Genomic DNA, 15,202 nt, shown 5'->3' on the forward strand with positions numbered 1-15,202 from the left:
TCACAGATCACTACCCCCACTAGCTGTGGTTATTCTAACTTTCCTTACGCACAATCCCACTAGTCTCCACAGGGAGGCTGGCTTTCTGTGAACTTGAGGAAAATGTCAAAAGAAAGCTTATCTCTTAAGACTCAGGCTGGGTTCTAAAGGTAAAAGGCAAAAAGTGTGTATAATAAAAAATTTCATAGAGAAATATATTTTAAATAGTTTTAATTTTTTAAAAGATTTTATTTATTCATGAGAGAGAGAGAGAGAGAGAGAGAGAGACAGAGGCAGAGATATAGGCAGACAGAGAAGCAGGGTCCCTGCAGGAAACTCAATGTGAGACTTGATCCCAAGACCCTGAGCTGAAGGCAGACACAAAACCACTGAGCCACCCACGTGCCTCAAGTAGTTTTTTTTTTTTTAAGATTTTATTTGTTTATTTGAGAGAGATAGAGAGATAGAGATAGACAATTCCCCATTGAGCGGGAAGCCTGATGCAAGACTTGATCCCAGGACCTCGGGATCATGACCTGAGCTGAAGGCAGATATTTAACCAACTGAGCCACTCAGGCACCCCATATTTAAAAAATATTTTAAACTCACTCAGACATATAGCAAATCTGATTTGGGGCATACAGTATCGGACCTTAATAAGTCCAGAATTGCCATATTCTTCTTGAAGTGTTGGACTCATGGTTTCTTGAGTTGAATAGATCTTGAGTTTCTTAAGAAAGAAAGAATAGTTGGCTTATGTGTAGGGACCATATTCTACTAATTTTTTTTTTCTCCCTGAGCACATTCAGCTGACTTTGTGGAAACTGCATGTTGTATGTAGAGATTCCACTGGGTTGCCTGCAGTGTATGCCCGACATTAGTATAAAAGAAGCTCAATTTAGAACCTGGTGTGGACTAGCACATGAAGTTGCAAAATTCTTAGCATTCTTTGGTAGACTTCTGCCCATCTTAGATCTCCTTAAATGTCACCAGAGCAACAACCCCAAGGAACCGCTCTAGTGGCAGATTTTCAACAATTAGCTTTGAGCTCAACTTCTTGTTAAGTGAAAGTGATTAAAAAGGATTTCAAGCATGCAGCCCATGACGGCTGAAAGTGGCAGATGGTGTGAGCTAGTACATTATGTCAAGGAATCCATGTACATTTTTGCAACCATTTACAGTTCTTGGTACATATTAATACTCCCAGAACGCTGTCATCACAGGAGCCTGGCCAGCTGACCCTTGTCAAATGTGCCATTTCTTTTTCATTTCCAAGAGGCTTCATTTCAGTTGTATTTTTCTATCCTTTCCTAGGAAAATCTTATTTGGAGGGTTATTTTTTGTTGTTGTTGTTGTTGTTTTTCTTTTCTTTTCTTTCTTTTTCTTTTCTTTTCTTTTTTTTTTTTTTTTAAAGAATTCAAGGCATTCAGAATTACTCTTTAAGAGTCTTGTTTTATCTACATCTCATTTGTCTGGGCTAGATGTTGGGGGCTGGGGAGCTTTTGTTCCCTGGCTGCTCTGTCTATTTGAAGTGATTTCCCTCTCCATGAAATAAGACCTCAGGGAAGACAGAGGCTATGTCGGTTTACAAATTCCATTATATCAACCCTATAGCCACTGTAGTAATGGGAGGCACACATTTTGGTAGACCAGGTGGTCCAAATCAAGCTGCTTAATCCCAGTGGGTCCAGTCCTCGGGTGATGTTGCATTAGCAGAAGAAAAGGTCTAAAGCCTGAGCTTGCTTTGACCCAGTAAAAGGCACAAGCCACTGCTTATTCACACTGTTGTGTTGTTTTGTTTTGTTTTGGTGGGGGAAGGAGGAACAGCCTTCATTTGCAAAATGTCTGGGAATATTGTAAAAATGTCCTAGCCTTTGTCTAACATGTAGCTCATCTCTTATTTCACACAAAGCTGCAGTTTGGGGCAATTTTCCCAAAGGACTTCTTTGAGTGTGACCACCCTTTCTCATACTTGACCAACTATAGAAGCCTGATCCAGTCAGCAGATCCTGCTCCCTATCCATGGTTGGGGTACAAGCAGGGCACTGGAGATTATAGGCAAATTCCAGGGAATTCCTTGGATTTCTTGAGCTGTTTGGGTTCTAGCTGTAGGGCTACTTTGGCCATGGTAGGGAGAAGTGCTCCTGGGAAACCAAGAGCAGATGAGGTTGTCATGCTTTCAGGGTTACACTTGAAAGTCACTCTCTGTAGGAAGGTGGCAATGGGTAACATCAAGGGAGCTGATTCACTGATTAGATAAGCAGACTTGAGGATATCTCATAATATTTACTGGGAAAAAACCCCAGGGAAAGGTTGGACTTTAGATACCCTGAGCATATGGGGGTTTGGGTTCACTATAGTTTGAATACTAAAAGAAAAGTAATTTGGTTCATACCAGGTCCTTCTACTTTTTCCCCCAGCTTCTATCTTTGTCCAGAGCTCATTCTCATATCCTCTCTCCTCAAGCTCATCTCATTTTAACAATAGTCATCTATATAGTCTCTGGAAGGGTCTACATAGCATGACAAATTAGTCATGAATAAGACCGGACAGCCCAGACCTTGTGAAGTGTACTAATGGCTGGCTCTTTTGTGGTGGTCTTTGAGACCTGGGTGACAAGATGACACCCAGTGGGTGGAAAGAATGTTCTTCTCTGAAGGAAATGGATGTTCCCACTGTCAATTATCCAGGGAAGTGATTAATCTCAGGCAAAAACTGAAAAAGCTTTGTATGCCAAGGCAGTAATGAAGGTTGTAGAGTTACAGTGCTCATTGTGGGCATTAATGTTCTAGCTGGGTTACCTGGGGCAGGTCCCATGGGAAATGGATCAAGGTGGTCAAATTCAACTGGTGCATTGTGAGAGAGTGGAAGTGGAGGTGAATCATGAGCCCTCAGGGTGAATCCAAGATACAAAAGAAAGACTTGGCTAACATACAGGACAGTCTACTTCATTTTGTTGCCAGCCAGCCCTGACAATGAGCAGATAAATGCTTGAGTACCTATTCAGTAGATACCTGTTGGATTATTTGTTCCTAACTCACACTTCCACCAGGTATTTCTAAACACCAGAGAACCTGGCAGAGCTCCTTATCTGGTTTTACTTGGGAAGCAAATGGAGCTTGTTTGAAAACAGGTCACCTTTCTTCCTCCACTCTCTAGGGAATCCAGACCCCACTCTTCAGTGTCCAGAGCCTGCATTCCTCATAGATGAGTAAGGTGACTTCATGCCTATGCATAAAGATTTCAGCCTTATCAGAAAGCCCTACACTATGCAAAAATATCCTCCTTCTGTTACTAGTAGCCTAGAACCCCCATGTTATTTCTATGGGTTAAGCATGATGTTTCCAAGAGTTCCCCTATAAATAAAATATCTACAAATAGGTAGGACACTCAGGTATTGTCAGCTGTTAATGCAGTGCTGGGAATAAGTTTAACCCCAAATTTTCCTGGGTGGGCCCTGGTGGTGCCAAAGATGGTTGTGGGTAGTATCCACACAGTCTAATCCAGTGTCCTTTTTTATTTTATATTTTTATTTGTGCGGTCACCTTCCCTTTAAGGCAAGTGGGCCTATTGACTAGTGGTAAAAATACAACATTCATTTTAGATAAACTTACTGAACTTTTAGGAAGGCAACTTGAAGAAAACAAGTACGTTGTAAATAGGTGTACATGGGCATGGAAAGTAGCCTGAATGATTTGGTGTTTGGGGAAACACTGTGTAACCCCCATCTTACATCCATAGATACAAAGACCCTGTAATGGGGGCATGTGAGGCAGAAGCAGAGTTGTGAGTTTTTGGCATGGACAAATTGAATCACTGAGTGATGATGGGTGCTGGGAACGACTGGAGGGGTCTGTAGGAAAGGGACCAATTTATCATGGGGCCAGGTGGATTTGTGGATGAGACTCCAGTTCTTGCTGTGGCTTTGCCAAGAGTGACAAGCAGCTGACAATGTGACCCTTGTTTCATCCCCCTTTCCGGTGAGTGAGGGCCCAGAGCACTGGGGTGGGTAGAGCAGGGTTTGTGAATAGGCTTCCTCCCCAGGGGCAAAGAACCTAAAATTAAGCAACAGACCATCACTTGGGATGTCCTTCCAGAAGAAAAGCCTAAGAATGACGGATGATATTGGAGGCTAACATGAGGGCCAAACATGAGGCAGTGGACATGTTTCTAAGAGCAGGACTGAGAAATTCCCCAAGGGCCTTGGGATGTGACTAAAGCTATTTATAGGATGTTTTGACCTTAGCTATGACTGGAAGGTTTACTGAGCTGAGTGAGGGTAGTGGCCCTGGATTTTTCAGAACTTGATTCTCTCTGGGACTAGCTCGTGGTTTTGAAGAACTAGATAGTGCTGCATGAGGGCAGATACTGGCTTGCCTTGTTCACCAGCCTTCCCAAGCCCGTGGGCACATAGCTGGATCCTAGCAAACATTTTCTGATGAATGAATGAGTGAATGAATGAATGAAAATTTATTGACCTATGCTGAGTCAGATGATCTTGAGAAGATATCTCTGCTCTCTGAGCCTTAATGCTTTCATTTGTAAAGTAAACTTACACAGTTGGCTTAATAATACTATGAGTTCGGTTTGCCTCATAAGGCTGTTGTGTGATCAAGTAAACACCACTGAGAACAGTTTATTTAAGGAGTGCCTACTGCATGCCAGGTACTGAACCAAGAACTTTCCATGCATTCATCTGTCACAGTTATCCTTATGAGGGCAGCACCCTCTTTGGGACAACTACATCTGTAGGGCTTGGTGCAAAATGAAAATGTGAGACTCTTTGTTCAAAAATTACTGAGAATTTCAAGATGGGGATAATAGAGTCCTGAACCAAGTGCAAGCCCCCGCTGAGTGTGGGGTCTGTGCAACTGCAGCTGTCACAGGTCTATGAAGTTGGCCTTGACTACTGTTTCCCATTTGCAGATGATTTAACTAAGGGATAAAGCAGTTCCCACTCCTACAAGGTCACTGGCTACCAAGAGGTACACGGGATTCATTTCCTGGCAGTTTGAATCAAGATGGCAGGTTTCTTGCCTCTAGTCTCTAGCACCTTTCTGGGGAGACAATGCCTGCAGAAAAAGGAGCTACATAAATAAAGTGTGATTTTCCTTTCACCAACAGGGCCAACCTTATGAATGAAGGCCACAAAAGAGAGCAAGGTGAGTAATATCTGGGAATCTAATATACAGCATGGTGATGATAGTTAATATTGTATACTAGAAGTTTGCTAAGAGATTAGATCTTAAGTGTTCTTACGACACACAACCAAAAAGATAACTATGAGGGGATGGATGTGTTAATAAACTGATTGTGTTAATCATTTCACAATATGTATGTATATGAAATCACATTGTCTGCTTTTAAAAAAAAAAAAATCATGTTGGAGTCCCTGGGTGACTCAGTCAGTTAAGCGTCTGAATCTTGGTCTCAACTCAGGTCTTGATTTTAGGGCTGTGAGTTCAAACCCCACGTTGGGCTCCACACTGGGCATGTAGCCTACTTAAAAAAAGATCATGTTGTTCAACTTAAATATATATAGTTTTTATCTGTTAGTCATACCTCAATAAAGCTTGTGGGTTGGGGGAGGGAAGCCAAAAATAAGCTACAGCAATGAGGAAATTTCTGGAAACCATTTTCTGTGAGTAGCATTAGCTTGGCCTAGAGGGCCTAATTCCCACATAAAGCACTCTCTCCTCATGCTGTCTTCCACCCTCATTTAGCGACCATAAACATTGCGACAGGTACTGATTGGTTTGAGGCCATCAACAGGAGTTTACAAAAGGGGAGGTCATGCCTAATCAGCATGATTAATATGGCCTGTGAAGTCTCTAGGATCGCTTGGGCTCTGAGGAGGCTCTCTGTCTAGAAGACAGGCAAAGCCGTGGGATGAAATTGGGAACCATCCTGTTCTACTGAGGACAGAGCCAGTTTGTCAGAGGCTCCTGTGAAGCCAGTAGATGAGAAGTCTTGATTCACAGAGAATTTTTCAGTCTCTCACCCAGACAGCTCCCAGGAACACAGCCTACCCGCCCCCCCCCCCCCCCCCCCCGCCCCAAACTCTCCCCAAAGGCCTTGCTTCTATGCTGACATCCCTCACCCGCACTTTTACTTTCTTTCGGGAAAGGGGAGGTGCTATGTTCAGAGAACTCAAATTCCAAGTGCTGTTACAGGTGATGTTTAGAACCTAACTCCTACACCAAGACTCCTTTGAACAATTCCATTAATCCAAATTGAGAACTGTAGAGGTTTACTATCACAGACAAATGGAGACTACCCTAAAAGCAAGTGGTGTGCTTTGGATTTCTCCACCTCTCTCCATGGACTGAGAGGGATTTGGTCAGTTATTTTGAAGGCAGAGGGCGTGGAATGGACACACATCTATACCTAGACCAAGACTCAGCAAACTTCTGTGAAAGGCTGGATAATAAGTATTTTATGCTCTGGGGCCCATATGACCTGTATGTCAACCAGTCAGTTCTGCTGGTACAGTGTGAAAGCAGTCACAGACAATATATGAATGAATGAATGTGTCTGTGTTCCAATAAAACTTTTTTTTTTTAAAGATTTACTTATTTATTTTTGAGAGAGAGCACAAATGCACACACACACACACACACACAAGGGGGGGAGTCAAAGAGAGAGAGAGAATTTTAAGCATATTCCCCACTGAGCATGAGCCTGATGTGGGGCTCAATCCCATGAACTTTAGATTATGACCTGAGCTGAGACCAACAGTTGGATGCTCAACCTATTGAACCACCCAGGCGCCCCTCCAATAAAACTTTATAAGAACAGATGATGGGCTGGGTTTGGCCCAGGGCCATAATTTGCCAGCCCATAATCTAGGCTTTCCTTTTGGAGCTCTCAAAGTTGAATGTGCCTGAGGATTGCTGTGTAGAGATTTATGGAGATAGCAGTGGTTTAAAGGATTTTCTAAAGGTGATTTTGAATACATGTGATTTGGAAAGACTTTGTTCCCAACCCCAGTCTAACATGGTTTATATGTGATTTTTTTTTTTAATGTCCGAAAGAATTGGGTCAGGGAGGTTAGGTAACCTGTCCAAGGACATCCAGCCAGAGAGGAATGGAGCTCTGATTTGAACTCTTAGTGTATTTTTGGAACTTCTCAGAAACATCTAGAATTGACTGATCCAGATGACCTATATTTCAGGACAACGGTTCACATAGCCTACTACTCAGATCCCTGATAGAAGCTTTGGTGTTATCATGATAGGATTGGGGGAAGGAATAAGAGAGGCATCCACTGGGAGGGGCAGCATCAGACCCCTATTCTCCAATTAGTTCTTGTCCCCCTCCATTTCCCTCTTCTCTACCTCCCTGTAATATAAATCCTTTGAAATATAATACTGCCTTCAGTGGACCTGGACATTTTTATTAGATGTCAGGATCCTATTTGGCCAAAGTCACAAGACTTAGATTTCTTGAGCAAGTATGATGTCATTGAGAAGTTCATGTTCTTGACATTGTTTTGAGAGTCCTGTTTAAAAAAGCCAAATCTGTTTTTATGGGCTCTCACAGTAGGGAAACAGCCACGGTAATGCATAGCCACATCAATTAGAAGTGGATTAATTAAGCAATAAGACAGGAGCAGCAGTGCATTTCAGAGAGGTTATTGCATGGCTCAGAGAGTGCTGCTGAGGCATCTAGCCAAAAGTCGAGTGACTTCCACTGGCCACGGCATTTCAGCCATCCAAGACGTGTAATGTTCTCCCAGAAACAGTATCCTCTGCCATCCATTTCCACTGTGAGAAAGAAAAAGACCCTCTTATTAACTAGGTGTTATTAGGCATGGGCAAATTGACAGCCATTTTATTCTTTCATAATTATGATTAATGGCCTTCCCAATGAAGTCATCCTCTGCTATCCCAAAGCCAATTGGTCCCCTTTGGGACACTGTCACCAACTCATGGTTAATGTTCCTAGAAGCCTGGAACACATAAAGTTTCACAAACCCTGGGGAGGGAGGGTGAGCCCTAATTGCCTTTGGAGACTGTTTGCACAGGAAGCAAGCCTCTTCTTGGGGAAAGTAAACTCTGAAGAGGCAAAGGCAGGTGGAGATGCATGAGAGTGGTAGTGAGAGAAGCAGAGGTGAGGTGGCAGGGTGCCAACTGCCACTAGTCTTTACCCTATGCTTTGCTCTCTACAAAGCACATTCATATGGATCTTTCATTTGAACTCTTTAGCAGTTCTGTGGAGTGAGTGAATGTTGTTATTACTCTAGATGATAAAACAGGCTCAGAGAGGTTGGGTAACTGGCTTGATGTCACAGAGCTATTGACTAGAAAAGTTGGTATTCCACCTGAGGGCTTTGGACTAATGCCTACCTTGTTCTGTGGACAGAACTGTGGACCATGGGTAACAACTATGGTCTTGGGCAAACACACCATTTGATTAACAGGAAATTACTAAATACTTCTCCTCTCCCTCCCCTTCTTTTTCCTCCTCAGCTTCCTCCTCTTCTTCTCTTGATCCTCTTCCTCCTCTTTCTTCTTCCTCTTTCCTTTCGTATTCTTCTTCCTCTTTCCCATCTTCTTCCTCTTCTTCTTTTTTACTAAGATATTCAAGAAATTTAAAAAGCAAGCATTAGATTACAGAAAATGTTATGGTCTGAGTTGTGTCCCGGCCAACCCCCCCAATTTATATGTTGAAGTCCTAACCCCCAGTATCTTACAATGTGGCTCTTTTGGGAGAAAGTATCTTTGAAGAGGTAATTAAGCTAAAATGGGGAAATTAGGGTGACTCGTAATCCAGTATGACTTGAATTCTTATAAGAAGAGGAAAGAGGACATAGATAGACACAGAAGAAAGACCAGATGAAGATACAGATGGAAAACAGACATCTCTAAGCCAAGAAGACAGTTCACAGAAGGGACTAACCTACTGATACCTTGGTCTTAGACTTCTAGCCTTCAAAACCATGAGAAAATAAATTTCTGTTATTTGAGGAACTCAGTCTTTAGTACTTTGTTACTTTTATCCTAGCAAACTAATATAGATGGAAGCGAGATATAACCCAAGGTAAAATGTGGTCAGAGCTAGCAGAAAGGGAAATAAAATAGATAAAATACAATGAAAATCACTTTTAGGCATTCAGGCAATAGGTACCCAGATTTTAAATATTCATATTCTTTGATCTAGTTATTTCATATTTAAGAATTTATTCCAAATAATCAGATAGATTAGTGTGAATATATTTAAAATGATGAGAAATGCAGGCTCCTAGATATTTGGGAACTATTTACGTTTCCATGGGTAGAGAACTAGTTCAACAGGGTATGGTACATAGGTGCCATTGAATATAATGAGCCAGTGAAAAGGACAAGATAGATTCAATAGTATTGATACAACCAATGTCTACAATCTGTTGTTAAATTTAGAAAAGAAGATTCTACTTATATGTATTTACATTTATTCAACATCTAGAAGGATACACATTAACTGTTTATAGTTACTTCCTCTGGGTGGGTGACCACTGAGGGGGACTTTGACTTTTGACTTGATGCAAGTTTGGAAGAAGAAAGATAAGCTCTGATAGGAAGGGTAGTTTTCTAAACATCACCAGTAAATCATGTTTTACTCTCCTCACAGGAGTGGTTCTGAGAATCGAATGAATGTACACATATTTGGAACAATTAAACAAAGCAAAAATAGCCAGCCTTTATTGAATGCTATTTTAAGTGCTTTGCATGAAAGAATTTATTTGGTTCTTTTGACAGTCCTACGAGATAGTGCACTATTGTGATTTATAATATATATTGTAAATATATATTTATATATTTATATTTATAAATATTTATATATGTTATATAAATATATATTATATATAATATATATGTGATATATATATTATAAATACATATATGGTCTTTGTTCTGTTTCTGGTACAGAACTCCTAAAACCTTTGGAATTTCCTGAGTGACAGGGGTGAAGGTGTCTTTTGTTATGTTAATAAGGTGACTTTTGGATCACACCTAAGGATGGAGTATGATAGCTTGTAGGGCCAATCATATGATCAGAGTGTTGGAACTTTCAGCACCTCACTCCACCCCCAGTCCAGAGAGGGTAGAGGGGCTGAACATTAAGTTCCATCCATAAGTAGCTAATGATTTAATCAATCATGTCTATACAATGAAGCCTCCATAAAAACCCCAAAGACAAGGTTCAGAGAACTTCCAGGTTTAAGAAACAAAATGCTTCCTTGTGCCAGGGACCTGCTTCTTCATTTGGGACTTTGCCCTACGTATCTCTTCATCTGCCTATTGATCCATATCCTTTAATATCCTTTGTGATAAATCAGTAATCCAGGGAGTAAGTGAGTTTCCTGAGTTCTGTTAGTGGCTCTAGCAAATTAATTGAACCCAAGGAGGGGATCTGCTTTATAGTCATTTTGTGAGAAGCCAATCTGGCCTTGGGGTTGGTGTCCGCAGGGGAGTGTGGTGTTGGAGGACTGAGCCCTTGACCTGCAGAATCTGATGCCATCTCCAGGTAGATAGTGTGAGAGTGGAGATTAATTATAGGACACACAGCTGGTGTCAGAGAATTACTTGGTGGTAGTGGTGGCAGGGAAACTCCCTCTACACATTGGAATTGGTGACCAAAACTTTTAGGTAGGTACTGATATGAACCTCAATTTACAGATAAGGAAAACAAGGCCCAGGGAGGATAAATGAGTAGGTTGCCCAAGATCACAGAGCTAGCTGGTGGATGAACTGAGATTTGAATCTAGGTCATTTAAGTTCAGAAAGTTTTATCATAGTTAAGAGGATGTCCTCTCTTTTAAGAGAATTTTATTATACAGTGTGTATTTATCCTGAGTGCAGGGTAAAGATGGTCATAATGATAAATGTTTCCACTTACATACACCAGGCAATTTGTTCTTTGCAAGTATTATCTCATGTAATCTTAACAGCAACCCTAAGAAGCTCATATAATTAATATTCCTATTTTTCATATGAAAAACCTGAGGCTCAGAGATACAAAGTAACTTATCAAAGGAACATATCTGGTAAGTAGTGAAACTGGGACAGAATGGCCTCTTAGGCAGCTAGTTAGCTTCAGGAATACCATGAAACCTCCTCAATATCTATCTTAAGTTGAAATCAGGATTGACCGAACATCAGTGGCCACTTGAAGCATGAAAAGATGAACTTAGCTTTTCTTGGAGTCATGGGTTTCTCCCCGCACTGTGAGTCATGCTTCTTGTGGACCTCACCCCAAAACAGGCATCTTGGTGAGCGTGATGGAGTGGGGGTAATCAGCAGAAACCAGTGTAGATCAGAGACCACAGCCAGAAATTCTGTATAAACCTCTCACGCTTTGGAACACTCTGGGGTGACTGAAAAAAGAGCCCCAATAATGACTGAGATTGACTTTCCTACTGGCCTGCTGGGTTGGGGTCTTGGAGTCACATTTAAGTTGATGCGAGGAAAATAAAGAAAGGGGTGGCTGGGTGGTGCAGTCAGTTAAGGGTCCCTTGGTTTCGGCTCAGGTTGTGATCTCAGGGTCATGAGATCAAGCCCCACTTCTGGCACTGTGCTCGACAGAGTCTGCTTAAGTTTCTCTCTCTCCCTCTGCTCCTGCCCCTTGCCATGCTCACTTTCTCTCCCTCTAAAACAAACAAATAAATCTTAAAAAAAAAAAAAAAAAAAGGAAAGAAAGAAAACACCATTTCTCTAGCATGCTAACATCTTGTGGGAGATGTATGTAGCCCACTTCCCATTTCCTTAGTGCCATTTTCATCCTGCCATTTCTGGGGCTTAGTACAAACTGTTTCCAACACAGAGCTGCCCTCTGTACCTTTTCTACTTTCAAAGTCCAAGCCATTCTTTCCTGCTCAAACCTCAAGAGTTCTTAGCTGCTCCAAAGGTTAACTTTTCTTTTCCTCCTTGTCCAATCATCCTTAAACCTTCTGGTACCTTGCTCACAATTTTACTACTTTCTGACTTGTAGGATCATGATGTGAGTGATTCTTCTGGCTCTCACCCAAAGCACCTGTGATCCTCAGGAAGAAAGCTTTCATTCATTCCCTTTATTTGTGTCTATCATATCCTTCTTTATTTTGTTTTGTAACCATCAAGTGCCTCAAAGTATATATGCTGATTTTTAAATGGAGGCACTTTCATTCTCAGAGTCTCCTGAATGCTCTGTTTTTCTACTCCAGTCTCCAGACTTATTTTCTCATTAATATAATAATTGGTACTTATTTGGGTCTTACTATGTGCCAACATAATGCTAAGTGCCATAAGGCACATTTTTGCTTCTTAAAACAACTCCTGACATAGATATAATCATCATGCCCATTTTATAAACAAAGAACACTGAGATAGGAGGCAATCAATAAAATATGTATAGAACAAAAGGTGAGTTCATGCAAGGTCATATTTCTAGAATATAATAGAACCAGTACTAGTTCAGCCTTCATCTCTACATTCTCTTTCCTCTTTGCAGAACCAGCTATATAATTTGCCGGATCCAGTGCAAAATAAAAACATGGGGTCTTTTGCTAAAAAAAAATTAAGAACTTCAAGATGGCGACAACACAACATTAAACCAAGCTTGGGATCCTTCTAAGTGTGGGATTCTGTGTGATGGTAGAGGTAGCATGCCCATGAAGTTGACCCTCTTACTTTGGTCACTATTACCCTTTTCAGTCCTATGAAATCGAGCTCAAACCCTTGGACCTACCTTGAACTTGTCTCTTTCAAGATTTCTGGGATATATCACTTCTTTGACTTTCCACCCTTCAAACTTGCTGCCACCTTTTGTGTTCCAGTTATAGGTACTTGAAAGATGGACAAGAGTGAGGAGGGATGTCTGCACTGGGGGTTTGAGGTAGGGAAGACATGGTAGAGCTGAAAAGCAGAGTGATCAGGGATTGCATGACTGTGGGGTCCTTCTCAGAGATGTCAATGGTGACGTTGAATAGGAAGAAGGCATGTTCCATTAAAGGATGATTTAAAATATGACAAGAATGAAGTTGTTATATGACATTGGTTTGGTAGCTCGAGGACAAGAGGACCATTGTCATAACACTTAGTCACTACCTATGAACATCTACTGGAAACCAAACCCTGCGCCAAGATCTTACATACTTAAAAAAAAATTGTAATTCTCACAACAATGCTATGGGACAGATGTTATTAATAATTATTAATATTCACAGGTGAGGAAAATGAGTTGAAAATCTCTGAAAAACTTGTCTAAACTTGTAGGTGCCCATTCTGGGATTGGCATTCAGGTCTTTTTAATCAACTGCAAAGCTCCTGCTCTGAGGTATTGTTCCTTTTGTTCTACAGAGTTTGAGTAGCATCCTTGAAAGCGGCAGATTTTGGTAGGAGAAATGTTGTCTACTTTCCCCTTCTTTCTCCCCGTAGGCCTTAAGAAACTCTAAATAGCACCTCTTCCTGCCCCCTCTAACGAGCTGGTTTAAAATAGCTACTCCTGTGTGGCACAATGGCTCTTGGTCATGGGGCTGGTGGAGGGGAAAGTTATCTAATCCACTGAGAAAGCGGTTTCTCTCTTGCTGTTTTGTCAGAGAAGGTGATACCTGAGTCCAAAGCTGAGTAATTAAAAACCCTCTTAACACCACTTGAAATCAAGTGGCTCATATGCAACATGCTGAGTCTTCCATCCTCTGGGCTTGGGGTAATGATTGTCTTTTAATACCATTCTCAATTGTAGTTTGAATCTCATGAGAGGCAAATAGAATAAAAGTAAGAAAATCTTAAGAGAAAAAAAAACGAAACTAACAAAAACCTACCCCAAATAATTCCACCCTATAATTATGTTTCCCATAATTTCTCATCCTTCATTGCTATTTGAGCTTAAAAAGCAAACCCCAAACTCAAAACAATATATACTCTTTCGAAAGTTAGTTTAGCTTCAAGTCATCACAAATTTTTCCATGTACAGTAAAATCTCCCATCTATTCAAATAGTGTATAGCTCATTGCATTTCACTGAGAATTCACATTGAATTTATGTGCCTACAGTAGCAGGTTATCATGAATTTAACACATCTGAGTAGTAATTCGTCTTTGGGGGCATTGCAGAGTCTTCTGGAGTCATCCCAGATGGACTCACTTTTTCCTGGAGGTGAGGAGATGTTGGCATGAATTGAGGATTGCACTAGGGAGGTGAGATTTCATCCACTCTTCTACACAGGCCATACATCTTACTTGGTGGCTACTTTTGAGCAGGTACACCAGCACCCACTGATGAGTGTGTTCATGCAGGATCAATTCTTCCTAAATGGTTTCCTGCTCATCTCCTTTTTTCCTCCATCCAAGTCAAAATAATAATTATAATAAACCATTTTTTGAGTGTTTGCCAGTAGAGAAGCACAGTGTTATACACTTCATATGTATTTTACTTACCATATTTCATTTAGGCTTTGCAATACCCAGTGAAGAAGGCATTATTTTACTTTTGTAAATTAAATTTGTGGACACTGAGGACATTGAGACTATGAGAGGTCAAGAAAGTAGAAGAATTGTGATGTGGACCTGAGTCTTCCAGCTCTGAAATTTACCACTATGGGATACTCCTTCAAAAAAGACAGTTGAGAGGGAATGGGTTGTATGAATGTGGAATGATGTCCATCTCCCAATGATTCTAACTGGTTTTAGTTGTGACACTTCATACTCAGTCCCAAACACTGGTGATCAAACCAAAGACTGAGCAGATATCTGATAAAGAATGTCCACTCCAACTTTATGTAAAATAGAAAACAAGTGCCAATGACCTAATTTTTCATCATCAAGGAATTAGAACAATGAAGATGGTGTCTACCCATGGTGGACTATCTCTCAGTCCCTGAGAAGAATGTCAGGACAGAAGAGGGGCAGTCAGATAGGTTAAGGGACTTGTCCCAGATCATACTGGTATCGTTTTTTGGCTGCCAAACCTAACTGTCCTCCTTCTTCCCTAGAATGCCCAATGGGCTTCATGTATCAAATAGACAGCTAGGACCCCAGTATTCCTCCTGCTGTAAGCAATGCTACAGGGAAAAATGAGGGGCTCAGTAATATTGTGGTTAAGGCATGACTTGGCCTTAGCTACAGCTGGATTTGAATCTTGAGCTGGCAGGATTCCATAGTTCTCCATACTCTCCCAACATGACAAGGGAGCAGATGTGGTGGCTTTGTGTTGGCTCTAGAGGGGGAGCTTCACCTACCCTCTCCTCTTCCAGCTGGCACAGA

The sequence above is a fragment of the Vulpes vulpes genome, chromosome 2, assembly GCF_048418805.1.
Source record: "Vulpes vulpes isolate BD-2025 chromosome 2, VulVul3, whole genome shotgun sequence".
Lineage (NCBI taxonomy): Eukaryota > Metazoa > Chordata > Mammalia > Carnivora > Canidae > Vulpes > Vulpes vulpes.